We start from the raw sequence: 12375 nt of genomic DNA on the forward strand, positions 1-12375 counted from the left end.
ATGTTCTTCAACAATTGATTTCTTGACGAGGTATTTTTATTTTTCCTATTGATTAACAAATTGAGATTTTAAACATTTAATTTGTTAGGTTTTATTGTTTTGGTATTCTACTTTTCATTTATGTTTTTGCTTATATTCAAGTTAGCGTAGGAGTGGTTGGGAAACTTTCTACGTGTTAGTTGGCTGATGAGTACCGCTTGCATGTTTGAATGGGTGTTATTTTGATTTTTCTTTTGTCTTGTCCCTTGGTTTTCCTCAAGTGGTGCTTTAATTTGGATTAGTCTTGTTTTGGATGAGGATTGATGGTTCATATTTCTTTTGGTTCTTTTTAGCTTGGATTAGTATCGAGAACAAATTGGATCGCTATTGATTTTAGTTGTTTATCTCTATCTGTGTGTGTATATCCATAAAGTTGTTAGATATAACTTTCTTTTTTTAATTGTAGATAACTCCTGCTTGGTCCTGGACCAATTCAAGTAGCTTATCCAAGCTATGTCCTGATGATATGGAGGTAAAATCAGAACTCATTCAAATCTTACTGAAGTTACTATGTTGTGCTTGCCTACAATTTAAATTATTATATTGCAGATGATTTTTAAATCTTAGTTAAATCTTATGTGTTGGTAGTGCAAACACTAGGTAAGTAGTTAGTCTATTCTATTTGTAGCCATGATTTAAATATTGTCGACTCGGTAGATTTTTGAGAATATATACTTATACGCAGTCTGCTTAAGGGATGCACTGATTTTGAGCACATTTTTATCTTAGTTGGAGTTGGATTGTGAGTTATAGGATATCTTGTGGATGTTGAATACTATATGCTGCATTATCTGACAGGAGATGCATTATATGGTAGGCATATGTAGCTGATTAGTGTTTACACTTGCACAAATTGATGCCATGCATTTGTATTCTAGAAGTGCTAATGTGGACTCAGCCTCATTTTTCTTTTTGCTAAGTAGGGTTCATGTTCATACTGATAAGGTTATATACTAAAAGCATTACTTTTGTATTAACTCTAATTCTTTATATTTTGAATGAGAATCATATGGGCAAATGTTATGGATATTATATATGTTATTAGTTATATGCATGTGTCTAAAAATTTATGTTGTAGATGATATGGTGTGAACACATAGAAGATCATATCATCAGTACCTTATAAAGTATAAGTAATCGTTCACAACCTAGATGGATTTGGACAAACCATTATTATGGTTGTAGTATAATCTGGTATTAGTCTATCTTGACTATAGGATTACACTAGTACACTTTGTGTATATTGAACAGGACCAAGTGAGGTTGTTTCTCTTTATACTGACTATGTAAGAGAACAAACTCCTCTGTTATTATGGATGCTTGTCCTCTTAATCCGGATATAATAAGGGACACTTATGTACATTGCACATTGCTTTAAATCATCAATGAGTGAGATTCATTGATTGAGTGTGAATCAACAAACTCGTAGGATTGGGTAATGACATTGTATGTAAGGTGTGCTATTGATTATAGAAGGAATCCGTGACCCGCAGGAAGTCGGGTTGATGATGTCCCCTTGAGGAGCTCAAAAAGATTGTCATGTAAACTCTGTAGGTGGATTTATTCTGATATGACAATGAGGTTGAGTGGTACTACTTAAGGACATAAGAAGTTAATTAATGTAGTTGTCAGTAACTTGACTTAATCAATGGACATTCGATATCTTAAACACGGGGATATCAACGAGCATATAATATGGAGCCCATAAACGCTGACATGTAATTTGGGATTAGGGCGGTAGTGCAACAATGGCCTTTAGTGGAATAAGCCATTTGTTGACAGACTTGGGCCGTGTGTTCTGGGCAAACATGGGAAGCCCAAGCCCGTCAGGAGGCTCAACCCTAATTTCTCCTCATGGTCCCTGTTGTAGCCTATAAATAGAATCCTTCTTCTCTCTAGCTGAAATTCACTATTCACTGAAACAGAAAAGAGGCAAGGAAAGATAGATCCAAAATTGGATCTAGTTTTGTGAGAAAGAAGGTGATTGGTAGATCGTTGCCCACACAATGTCCAATCTATTCTAAAGGAATACAACAGAAGATCAAGGGGTTAATTGTTGATTCGGATTCATAAAGCTTGGATTCTCAGAGTTATCAAAACCGGATCTAAAAGGTATGTTCTCTAATCCAAAATCGTGAGAACCCATTAATTCCGCTGCGCGTGGTTCTCGCGGTTTGTAGAAATTTGCATTATGAAATAATGGTTCCTACACATACTTGTGTAGATGTCATATATAATTCGGAAGAACAATGTGCAAGCTTAATGGATATGTTGTGTTACAAGTATTAATTTATGAACTTTTGCAATCATTTTTTTCTATCCAAGTCCTTGATACATTTTCTTCATTGTGTAGGTCAAGAAATTTAGAGTTGATGAACTTTTCTCACTTGGCTTTAAAATGGTGGGAGGGGCTTTCTTTCTGCGAAAGAAGACTTAGTTTGTAGTTGTAAGCACATGTATTATTTAATTGGCATGTTGTAATTTTACTCCATTAGGAGTTTAAATACTTGGAAGTTTGGGAGTTATACTTTTTAAGAATTTGATAGTAGTGGAATAAATAAATGTTTTGTTTTTTAAATGAGTATTTTGTGCAATGAATGTGAAGGTTTATGGATGAATAGAAGAATTTGGTTGATACATTGTAGAGTGAAGGTGCAGGTTTAGGTGTTGTAATACTGCCAGGAAATGTAATTTTTTTTTAAAGAATAATTCATTTGTAACGGATATGTAACCGTTAGAAACATTCTAACACTAACAGACAAAATCCCTTACTATAAAATCATAGTGACATTTATATCCGTTACTGATGGAGAATTAAATTTTTTGATATCCGTTACTAATAAATTCTAACGATTATGTATTTGTTACTGAAATTAATTTTAGTGACACTTTATATCCGTTAGTAAATTTTCCAACGGATATTAAGTGTTACTAATTTCCGTTACTAATATTTGTCACGTTTTTGTGTCAACGCAAGATAACTGTTACTAATATTTTTTGTAACAGATGTATATCCGTTACAAATAGACTGATATGGTGTAGTGTTTGTGATCTTAATTTTTTCTCTCATCCTTGCTTGAGGACAAGCAAGATGCTATTTAGGGGTGGTGATCAGCTCCCAAATGTGCGTTTTATTACCCTTACATTACTGCACTATAGCCCTTCTTAAGCTTAATGAAAAGACAACTCATAGCTTTTATTGTTTTTTCCAGGTTACAGAGAAATTCAGACCACTTATCATAAAAGCTGGATCTTAGCACCAAAAGGAGCCTTAATTATACTTAATATGAAGACCCAAAGCTGTAATGAAAAAGTGCTAAAAAAGTTAAATTCAAAGTCAAAGTCAAAGTCAAAGTCAAAGTCAAAGGTCAAAGGTCAATGGCTCATAACCAAAGAGCTGAAAGTCAAAGTCCTCAACTCAGAAGACCAGACATAGATGTCCTCAACTCAAAAGAAGGCTTTCTCTAAAACCTATCTTGATCAAGATGAAATCAAAAAGCAAAAGCATAAAGTAAAGGATAAGGTGTCTCAAATGTAATAGAGAAGGGCAAATCAGTCATTTGCATAAAGTGGGGTATAAGAACTAAAAGTTAGGGAGAGAGAATGCACCTAGACTTATTCTAGTGTCATGTAGGATTTAATTTCTAGTCTTTTTTTTATTCAAGTCATTTACTTTATTGTTCTTCATTTTCAATCTTGTTATTTGCTTTTGTTATTCAATCAATCAATCATCTTTCTTTCGATCAATCATTTCAATCCTTTTCTTTCAAGTTTGTGTTATTTCAATCATTAAAAAAACTTAAGATTTTCAATGTTCTTTATAAACTAGTAACCAACACAAGTCCTAAACTAAAGATCCTACTTTCCTTTCTTCAACTCCCAACCATTCAAACTCTAAACAATCTATGGTGAACCACATCAACAACTTTGAGATACTCACAACTAGACTACATCAGCCATCTTAGTAGATGGAGGACTAGAAATAAGAGATTGTCTAAGATGACGTGCTCTCCTACGTGAGTAAGTTTTATTCTTGCTAATACCTGTAGTGCCTAAACGTAGTATCATGCACTTTTAGCAAGAAAGCAAAACTATCCTAACATGCACAAACGATACAAAGTATGCTCAAGCAATCGAAATTTGTTTTTGCAAGTATGGAGTTTTGAAAACTTTGCTTGGTTTATAATTTAGGAGTTTTTAGGTCTAGGTCCTAATAATAGTTTGTTTATTAGGGTTTGGTCCGAAAAAGTTTGAATATTAGGGTTTGGTCCTACTTTGGGTTCTTGACTGTAAGTCAACTCAGTTGACTGTGGTCAATCTGCTTGTAAAAACCACAGTCAAGAACCCGGAGTAGGACCAAACCTTAATATTCAAGCTTTTATGGACCAAACCGTAATAAACAAACTATTATTATGACCAAGACCTAAAAAAACCCTATAATTTACTATGCCCTGTTCAAAGGAACAATTGGGCGCGAGACTAGGATGACTCTACTAAAAGGCTCAGAAGAGTAGGTAGTCACTTCACCAAGTGGTGTGCTACCAAGAATCTCACTCGCGATGAATCTGGGGGAGGGGAGTGAGGAAGGTAGTTAGTCTACCGGAATCTAACAATTGATTACTCTAAATCCTCGTGGCTATATGTTTGTCCTTTTTTAGAGGACCGTGACTACTTTGGTATCTAGTTGATTGATTTTAATTTATTTTTTTGGTCTAGGGCCTTAAAAATCAAGCATCGTCCGATTTATCTACATTGGGAATGACTTCCCAATGGTTGTTATGTGGCTCGAGTTCAGCCTTATGCGTGAATGTAAATTGCAGTGCGGAAATTAAATTTCAAACAACACGTAAGCATGCTTGAACACTCAAGGTATCCTCTTACATGGGTTTCGAGGAGGTTTAGAATTTACCTTTCAAACGTACTGTTGTTACACGCTACTTGAGGAGACGATAATGTTGGTTGGCGCGTGATCTGAGAATCAGGCCCAACCGTTCGAGCGTTCCCTGTTTTAGGTTACAAAAAAGGTCCACTTAAAAAGCCCATAGTCCAGGCTTTTGATAATTAAACAACTTTGCCTTCAAGGTCTCAAAACATAAAAGTAAACTAACACTAATACTAATCTAATATATGAACTAGTTTAGATAGATTATCTAGATTAATTATAGTTAAATGTAATTAGAGTATTGATTACCAAGTTGATTCAATGTGCACGAGCGTATGATTCATGACTCGCCTCGCACACTTGAACTTTCTAAGGCAATGAAAACTCTAAGTCTTGGTAAGTTGCAGAACTTCAACCAAGTTTTCAACTCATATTAATCTAAATAACTAATCAAAAACTCATATTTTTCTATTTTTTTCCGTTTTTTTTTCCTTTTTTTTATCTCTATCTATTACAAACAAGTTCCACTAATTTATATTACTCTATTACAAAATTCGAGTTTCACAGTACAACCACACACGAAAAACAATTGAATTGTGAAAAAATCAGGTATCACTGTGTAGAGTTGACTGGGTGGTCACCCGTCGGATTCCGGCCAAGTCCGGTCATCCTCCAGCTGCAGCTTTAGCTCCTCTCCATCATGTTGATCTTGAACCTGGATTTGCTAAAAAGTAAATCAGTAATGAAAAATAATAAAATAAATAAAGAAAAATTAGAAAAATAAGAAGTGAAAAAGTGAGAGTGATGCTTCCCTCCTTAGATGCTCAACCAAGCATCCTTGCTCCTTCAATCCTTGACGACGACGCCATTTGAAGCTGTAGTAAGTGATTAGTTTCAAAGTATTTTGAAGTGAGGTTTACCATAGATTGTTTGAAGTTTGAATAGTTAGGAGTTTTAGAAGGAAGGAAAGTAGATTCTTTAGTTTTAGAACTTGTATTGGTTACTCTATTGGATTGAATAACTTTAAAGACTAAGTTGTTTAAATGATTGGAAACATAACTTGAAAGAAATGAAATGATTGATTGAAAGAAGAACAACAAAGAAATGAAATGATTGATTGATTGAAGAACAAAAAGTAAATGACTTGAATGAAAATGACTTGAATGAAAATGACTAGAAAATAAATCCTACATGACACTAGAATAAGTCTAGGTGCATTATCTCTCCCTAACTTTTGGTTCTTATAACCCTACTTTTTATAAAAGACTGATTTGCCATTCTCCATTACATTTGAGACACCTCATCATTTGCTTTATGCTTTTGCTTTTTCCTTTTGCTTTTTCTTCTAGATCAAGATAGGTTTTAGATAAAGCCTTCTTTTGTGTTAAGGACATCTATCTCTGGTCTTCTGAGTTGAGGACTTGACTTTATGCTCTTTGGTTATGACTCTTTGACCTTTGACCTTTGACCTTTGACTTTAACCTTTGACTTTTTCAGCACTTTTTCATAGCAGCTTCGAGTCTTCTTAATAAGCGTAATTAAGGCTCTTTTAGGTGCTAAGACGCAACTTCTATGATAAGTTGTCTGAATTGCTCTGTAACCTGAAAACTATAATAAAGTTACTTGAATAGCAAGACATTCCCAATTATAATAAAATAATTATAATAAATATTACTTAAAATACAAAACTATACTTGTCAAGACATTACATTCTCCCTATATATAATATAACTATGTTTCGGGGTTAGTTCAATGCATTTGCATCAAGTTTCCGATTTTACGTTAATCATTATTTGAAGTTAGTTCAATGTAGTTGCATCTAGTTTCCGATTTCCCATTAATTATCTTTTGAGGTTAATTCAATGTAGTTGTATCAAGTTTATGATTTCCCGTTAATTATTTATTCAAATTAATTCAGTGCAGGTGCATATAGTTTTCAATGTTTCGTTAATTACTCTTTGAGATTAGTTCATTGCATTTGCATACAAGTTCCAATTTCCCATTAATTACTCTTTGACGTTAGTTCAATACATCTGCATCCAGTTTCTGATTTTCCGTTAATTATTTTTCAAGATTAGTTCGCATCTAGCTTCCAATTTTTGATTATTTATGCTTTGAGGGTAGTTCGATGTAGTTACATCTGGTTTACAATTTCCAATTAACTATTCTTTGAGGTTATTTCAATGCATTTGAATTCAGTTTCTGATTTTCTGTTAAATACTCATCAAGGAGATTGCATCCAATTTCTGATTTCCCGGCCTATTACTTAATCTATGATTTTAGTTTAATATAGTTGCATCCAGTTTCCGATTTCCCGTTAATTATTGTTTGAGGTTAGTTCAATGTAGTTGCATCCAATCTATGATTTTCCGTTAATTGTTCTTTGAGGTTAGTTCAATGCATTTGCAACAAGTTTTCGATTTTCTGTTAATTATTTTTTCAGGTTTGTTCAATGCAATTGTATCAAATTTATGATTTTTCATTAATTATTCATTGAGGTTACTTCAGTGAAGTTACATCCATTTTTGGATGTTTTGTTAATTAGTCTTTAGATTAGTTCATTGCATTTGCATCCAGTTTTCGATTTCTCATTAATAACTCTTTGAGGTTAGTTTAATACATCTGCATCTAGTTTATAATTTTTGATTATTTATGTTTTGAGGTTAGTTCAATGCAATTTCATCTAGTTTCTAATTCTTCTAACTATTCTTTGAGGTTATTTCAATGCGTTTGCACCTAGTTTCTAATTTCCCACCAATTATTCTATGAGGTTAGTTCAATAAAGTTACATTCGGTTTTTGATTTCCCGTTAATTATTTTTTTAGGTTAGTTAAATGCATTTGCATCAAGTTTCCAATTCTCCGTTAATTATTATTTGAGGTTTGTTTGATGTATTTTTGCATACCGTTTCTGATTTCCCGTTAAATATTTTTCAAGGATTGCATCCAATTTCTAATTTCCCGTTAGTTATTCTCTGACGTTAGTTTAATGCAGTTGCAGCAGTTTTCAATTTCTAGTTAATTATTTTTTGAGTTTAGTTTATCATATATGCATAAAGTTTTCAATTTCCGGTTAATTACTCTTTGAGCTCAGTTAAATGTATTTGAATCCAGTTTTTGATTTCATTTTAATTATTTAATATGGTGTGTAATACCAACTTTCTACTAATTCATCTGTAGTGTCCATAATTGCAAACATGACATAAAAATAAATTATGCTTGATTTACTATATGGGATCAATAAAGATTATCCAGTTCCCGATTTCCTGTTAATTATTCTTTAAATTATACCTGACTCACTATGTGGGATCTTCAAAGATTATTTATGAACGGGTCCTATCATATTAATTATTCTGAAAAATATATGCAACTATATATGCAAAACTATTATATACAAATATTGTATTGATCACTCATCCAAATTTCTTATAACATGAAAACCCCACGTACTCTCTATTAAAAAAAAAATAACTCACCATTGATAAAATCCTTCAACTTCATTTTGTTATTTAATAATAGAAGTTTGATTGAAATTTTGTGAAATTGTCTTATAAGACGAAGTTCATATTGAAGCTACTTGAATAGCAAGGTGTTACCAATCATAAGAAAAAATATAAGATGAACACCGTTTTAAATACAAAACTATACTTATCAAGACATTCCTACAACATATAACACAACTATATTTTGAGATTAGTTCAATGCATTTGCATCAAGTTTATGATTTTCTGTTATTTATTTGTTGAGGTTAGTTCAATGTAGTTGCATCCTGTTTCCGATTTATTGTTAATTATTCTTTACAGTTAGTTCAATGCATTTGCATCCAATTTCCAATTTCCTGTTAATTGTTCTTCGAGGTCAGTTCAATGCATTTGCATCCAATTTATGATTTCCCATTAATCATTTTTTTAGATTAGTTTATTACATTTGCATCCAGTTTTATATTTCTCATTTATTATTCGATGAGGTTGCATTTGCATCTAGTTTTCGATTTTTTATTAATTATTGTTTGAGGTTAGTTCAATGAATTTCATCCAATTTCTAATTTTTCATTAATTATTTCTTGAGGTTAGTTCAATGCTTTGCATCCAATTTATTTTTTGAAATTAGTTCAGTGTAGTTGCATCTAGTTTTCGATTTACTATTAATTATTTTTTAAGATTAGTTTCACGCATTTGCATCCTGTTTTCAATTTATAGTTAATTTTATTTAGGTTAGTTTAGTACAGTTGCATCCAAATTCCGATTCCCTTTTAATTTAATCTCTGAGGGTTAGTTCAATGCATTTGCATCCAGTTTCCAATTTTCCGATAATTATTTTTTGATGTTAATTCGATGTATTTGCATCCAAATTTTGATTTCCCGTTAATTATTATTTGAGGTTAGTTTAATGCAGTTGTATCCATATTCCGATTGTCCATTAATTACTTTTTAAGATTAGCTTAATGCTTGCATGTGCATCCAATTTTCGATTTTCTGTTAAATATTATTTGAGATTAGTTCGATACATTTGCATATAGTTTTTTGTTTCCCATTAATTGTTCTTTGACATTAGTTTCATGCAATATTATATATTTTATAATATTTGTCATTATTGGTTTGCCGTTATTTTGTTTTAATTTTCTATTATATATTTTGTGATGTTATTTTTTGCATTATTTAATTTTCCACATGTAATTTGGTTTGGTTTGGTATATAATTTATTTAAGCCCAACGTCCACTTTAACAAAATCAATAGTTATACAATTTATTTAAGTCAACGTTCGCTTTAATTGAATCTCGTTATTCCTCTAAAATTGGAACTTATAAAATTCAGAAATTTAATTGGAATATGTCGTAATTATTGTGGGTGGAATTGTAGTTTTTGAAATCCTTAACTATGACTAAATGTCTAAATCTCACAATAGATGTCACATCAAATTGATCTGACTTTATTTGTTAGGCCCATATATATAGTGCATGCAATACAATTTTATTTGTTTTGGGTGTACACCCGTATTGTTACTTATTTTATGATTAGTTAACTTTTTTTTTCTTTTTTCCCAGTCACATGTGTGGTTAACAAATGCATAAAGTAAATGTTCAAGCAACTAAATTTATTTTTTCTTTTGTTTTTTCATAGTTTCATTGTCATTTTCTAGAAAAAAAAATTTTGTTATGTTGAACTTCACCTGAGATTAGTGTGGAAACTATTCTTTGTCGCGTAAGGGTATTAGGAAAATTGTTTTTGGTTGAAACTATTGTTTTTAGCAATTTAGTTTTTTGTATCTTTTTTTTTTGCCGTAATTAGCTATATTGTTTAGGAAAAGTTGGAAACTTTGTGAAACTCTAGATGGGATTGGTTCTTTATTTATATGCTACTTTTTCGTAATTAGTAAATATTAATATAGTCTAGAAAAAACTGGAGTCTATGTGAGTGTTCCAAAAAATAGATTGGTGAGAGGTATAACTATAATATACATCTAAGGATTTGGAATTCATTTTTTTTCCTAATTAGTATTAGAGTTTACAAAAAATTGGAGACTCTGTGAAGCCTTGAAAAATAGAGCCATATTGTTTAGGAAAAGTTGGAAACTTTGTAAAACTCTAGATGAGATTGGTTATTTATTTATATCCTACTTTTTTGTAATTAGTAAATAGTAATATAGTCTAGAAAAAATTGGAGTTTATTTGAGTGTTTCAAAAAATAGATTGGTGAGAGGTATAGCTATAATATATATCTAAGGATTTGAAATTCCTTTTTTTTCCTAATTAGTATTAGAGTTTACGAAAAATTGGAGACTCTGTGAAGCCTTGAAAAATAATGCCAAGAAGGTATAACTATAATATATATCTAAGGACCCTATCAAATAAAATGCACATTTGGAAGCTGATCACACTACTAGATATCTAGAAAGCATAGTATACTAATCCACATTGCAAAAAACATTTAAACACGTTCGGGTTGAACTTCATATTTTATTAAAAAATCTCCAATAACCAGAAAAGATATATGGATAAAGGAAATATTAACATTAACCAACAAGCAATTCTTGACCCATCAACAAACAAATAATTGATGAACAGCTGAGTAACTAAACAATATCCCATGAAAATGACAGTTCATCAAAATGATTTAGGTTTCTCATGATTTCATCATTAGATACATTTATCGACAGATCTTTTGGTTTTGAGACAGCTGTAAAAGTGGCTCAGCAAGCAATTAGTGTCGCTCATGTAAAGGCAGAGAGTGCAGTTAATGGTATTGGTCTAGTGAAGTTAATGGGTCGTAGTACAGGTCATATTGCTCTTCATTCAACCTTAAGTAGCTATGATGTAGATTGTTGTTTAATTCCTAAAAATGATTTCTTTTTGGAAGGGGAGGGGGGACTATTTTAATTTCTTGGGCACAGATTGAAAATGAACGGGCATGCTGTACTGGTGATTGCGGAAATAGCTAGGTAGGAATTAATCCCAAGAACTGATGCCTAGAAGGAAGAGAAAGAAGAGTCAGGTAACCCTATTTTCTTGAATACTGGGGTCTGGTTGAAATCGGAGTTGAAGCGGTAGAGGGCGAGGGACCATCCAGGAGAACTATTCACATTGAAGTACATTGATCCAACTTATATGGTATGAGCTGTCCCTGCGAATGCTACATATATTTTATACTGCACACTCTGTAATTCATGGTGTCATGGCAGGATATACTAAATTTGTATCAGGTCCTATTAATGGGAACTATGCGTACATACCGTTGGATGAGGTGGCACAGTCAAAGAATGTTGTCAACATAAATGACCATAAGTGGGCGTGGGTAAGGTTTGTTTCTAACCAACCCGACTTTTCAAAGAACTAGAGGTATATATGGTAGTCTTTTATCTCTTAAGAAATGCAGACACCTATATTTCTTGGACATTATTGATTTCAATCAGTACGAGGATGTTAGACATGTCATTTTAGAGACTTATGGAGTTAAACATGTATCTCATCCTTTCTACAATGGTATGGTTCATCCTCTCGGCTATACCATTTTGCTGTGGTGTCTTGAAAACTATCTCCTCATGACGAATCCCATGATTCTTGTAATACTCTTTAAATGGCCCAATGTACTCTCCCCCATTATCTGAACGAATACACTTTAAAGGCTTCCCTTTCTCTCTTTCCACCATGCTATGGAACGTCTTGAACATATTGAGAACTTCATCTTTAGTCTATAGACTATATGCCCATATCTTTCTTGATGCATCATCAATTAAAGTCAAGAAGTACAAAGCTCCCCCGTGGATCTTCACTTTCATAGGACCACAAAAATCTGTGTGTCAGCTCAAGGAAATTCTCCTTTTGGTAAGAAGGGAATTTTTGGAATGACACCCTATGTTGCTTTCCAACCAAACAATGCGTACCTTTGATGTTTGGCAAAGCCTTTTGCTTGGCAAAAGCTTCCATGCCTTTCTCTCCCATATGACACAGTCTTTTA

The 12375-nt window shown here is 32.4% G+C and overlaps 1 long non-coding RNA gene and 1 pseudogene across 1 annotated transcript; both read left to right on the top strand.

Moving 5' to 3' along the window:
* The first annotated feature begins 443 nt into the window (after positions 1-443).
* On the top strand, positions 444-2742 carry LOC147504351 (uncharacterized). Its single transcript, XR_015220390.1, has 2 exons — positions 444-511; positions 2264-2742. It is a non-coding gene; the product is annotated as an uncharacterized LOC147504351 (long non-coding RNA).
* Positions 2743-11045: 8303 nt separating this feature from the next.
* On the top strand, positions 11046-11754 carry LOC147504352 (ATP-dependent 6-phosphofructokinase 2 pseudogene; annotated as a pseudogene).
* Positions 11755-12375: the final 621 nt, after the last annotated feature.

This window comes from Coptis chinensis, chromosome 4 (assembly GCF_015680905.1).
Source record: "Coptis chinensis isolate HL-2020 chromosome 4, ASM1568090v1, whole genome shotgun sequence".
Taxonomy (NCBI): Eukaryota; Viridiplantae; Streptophyta; class Magnoliopsida; order Ranunculales; family Ranunculaceae; genus Coptis; species Coptis chinensis.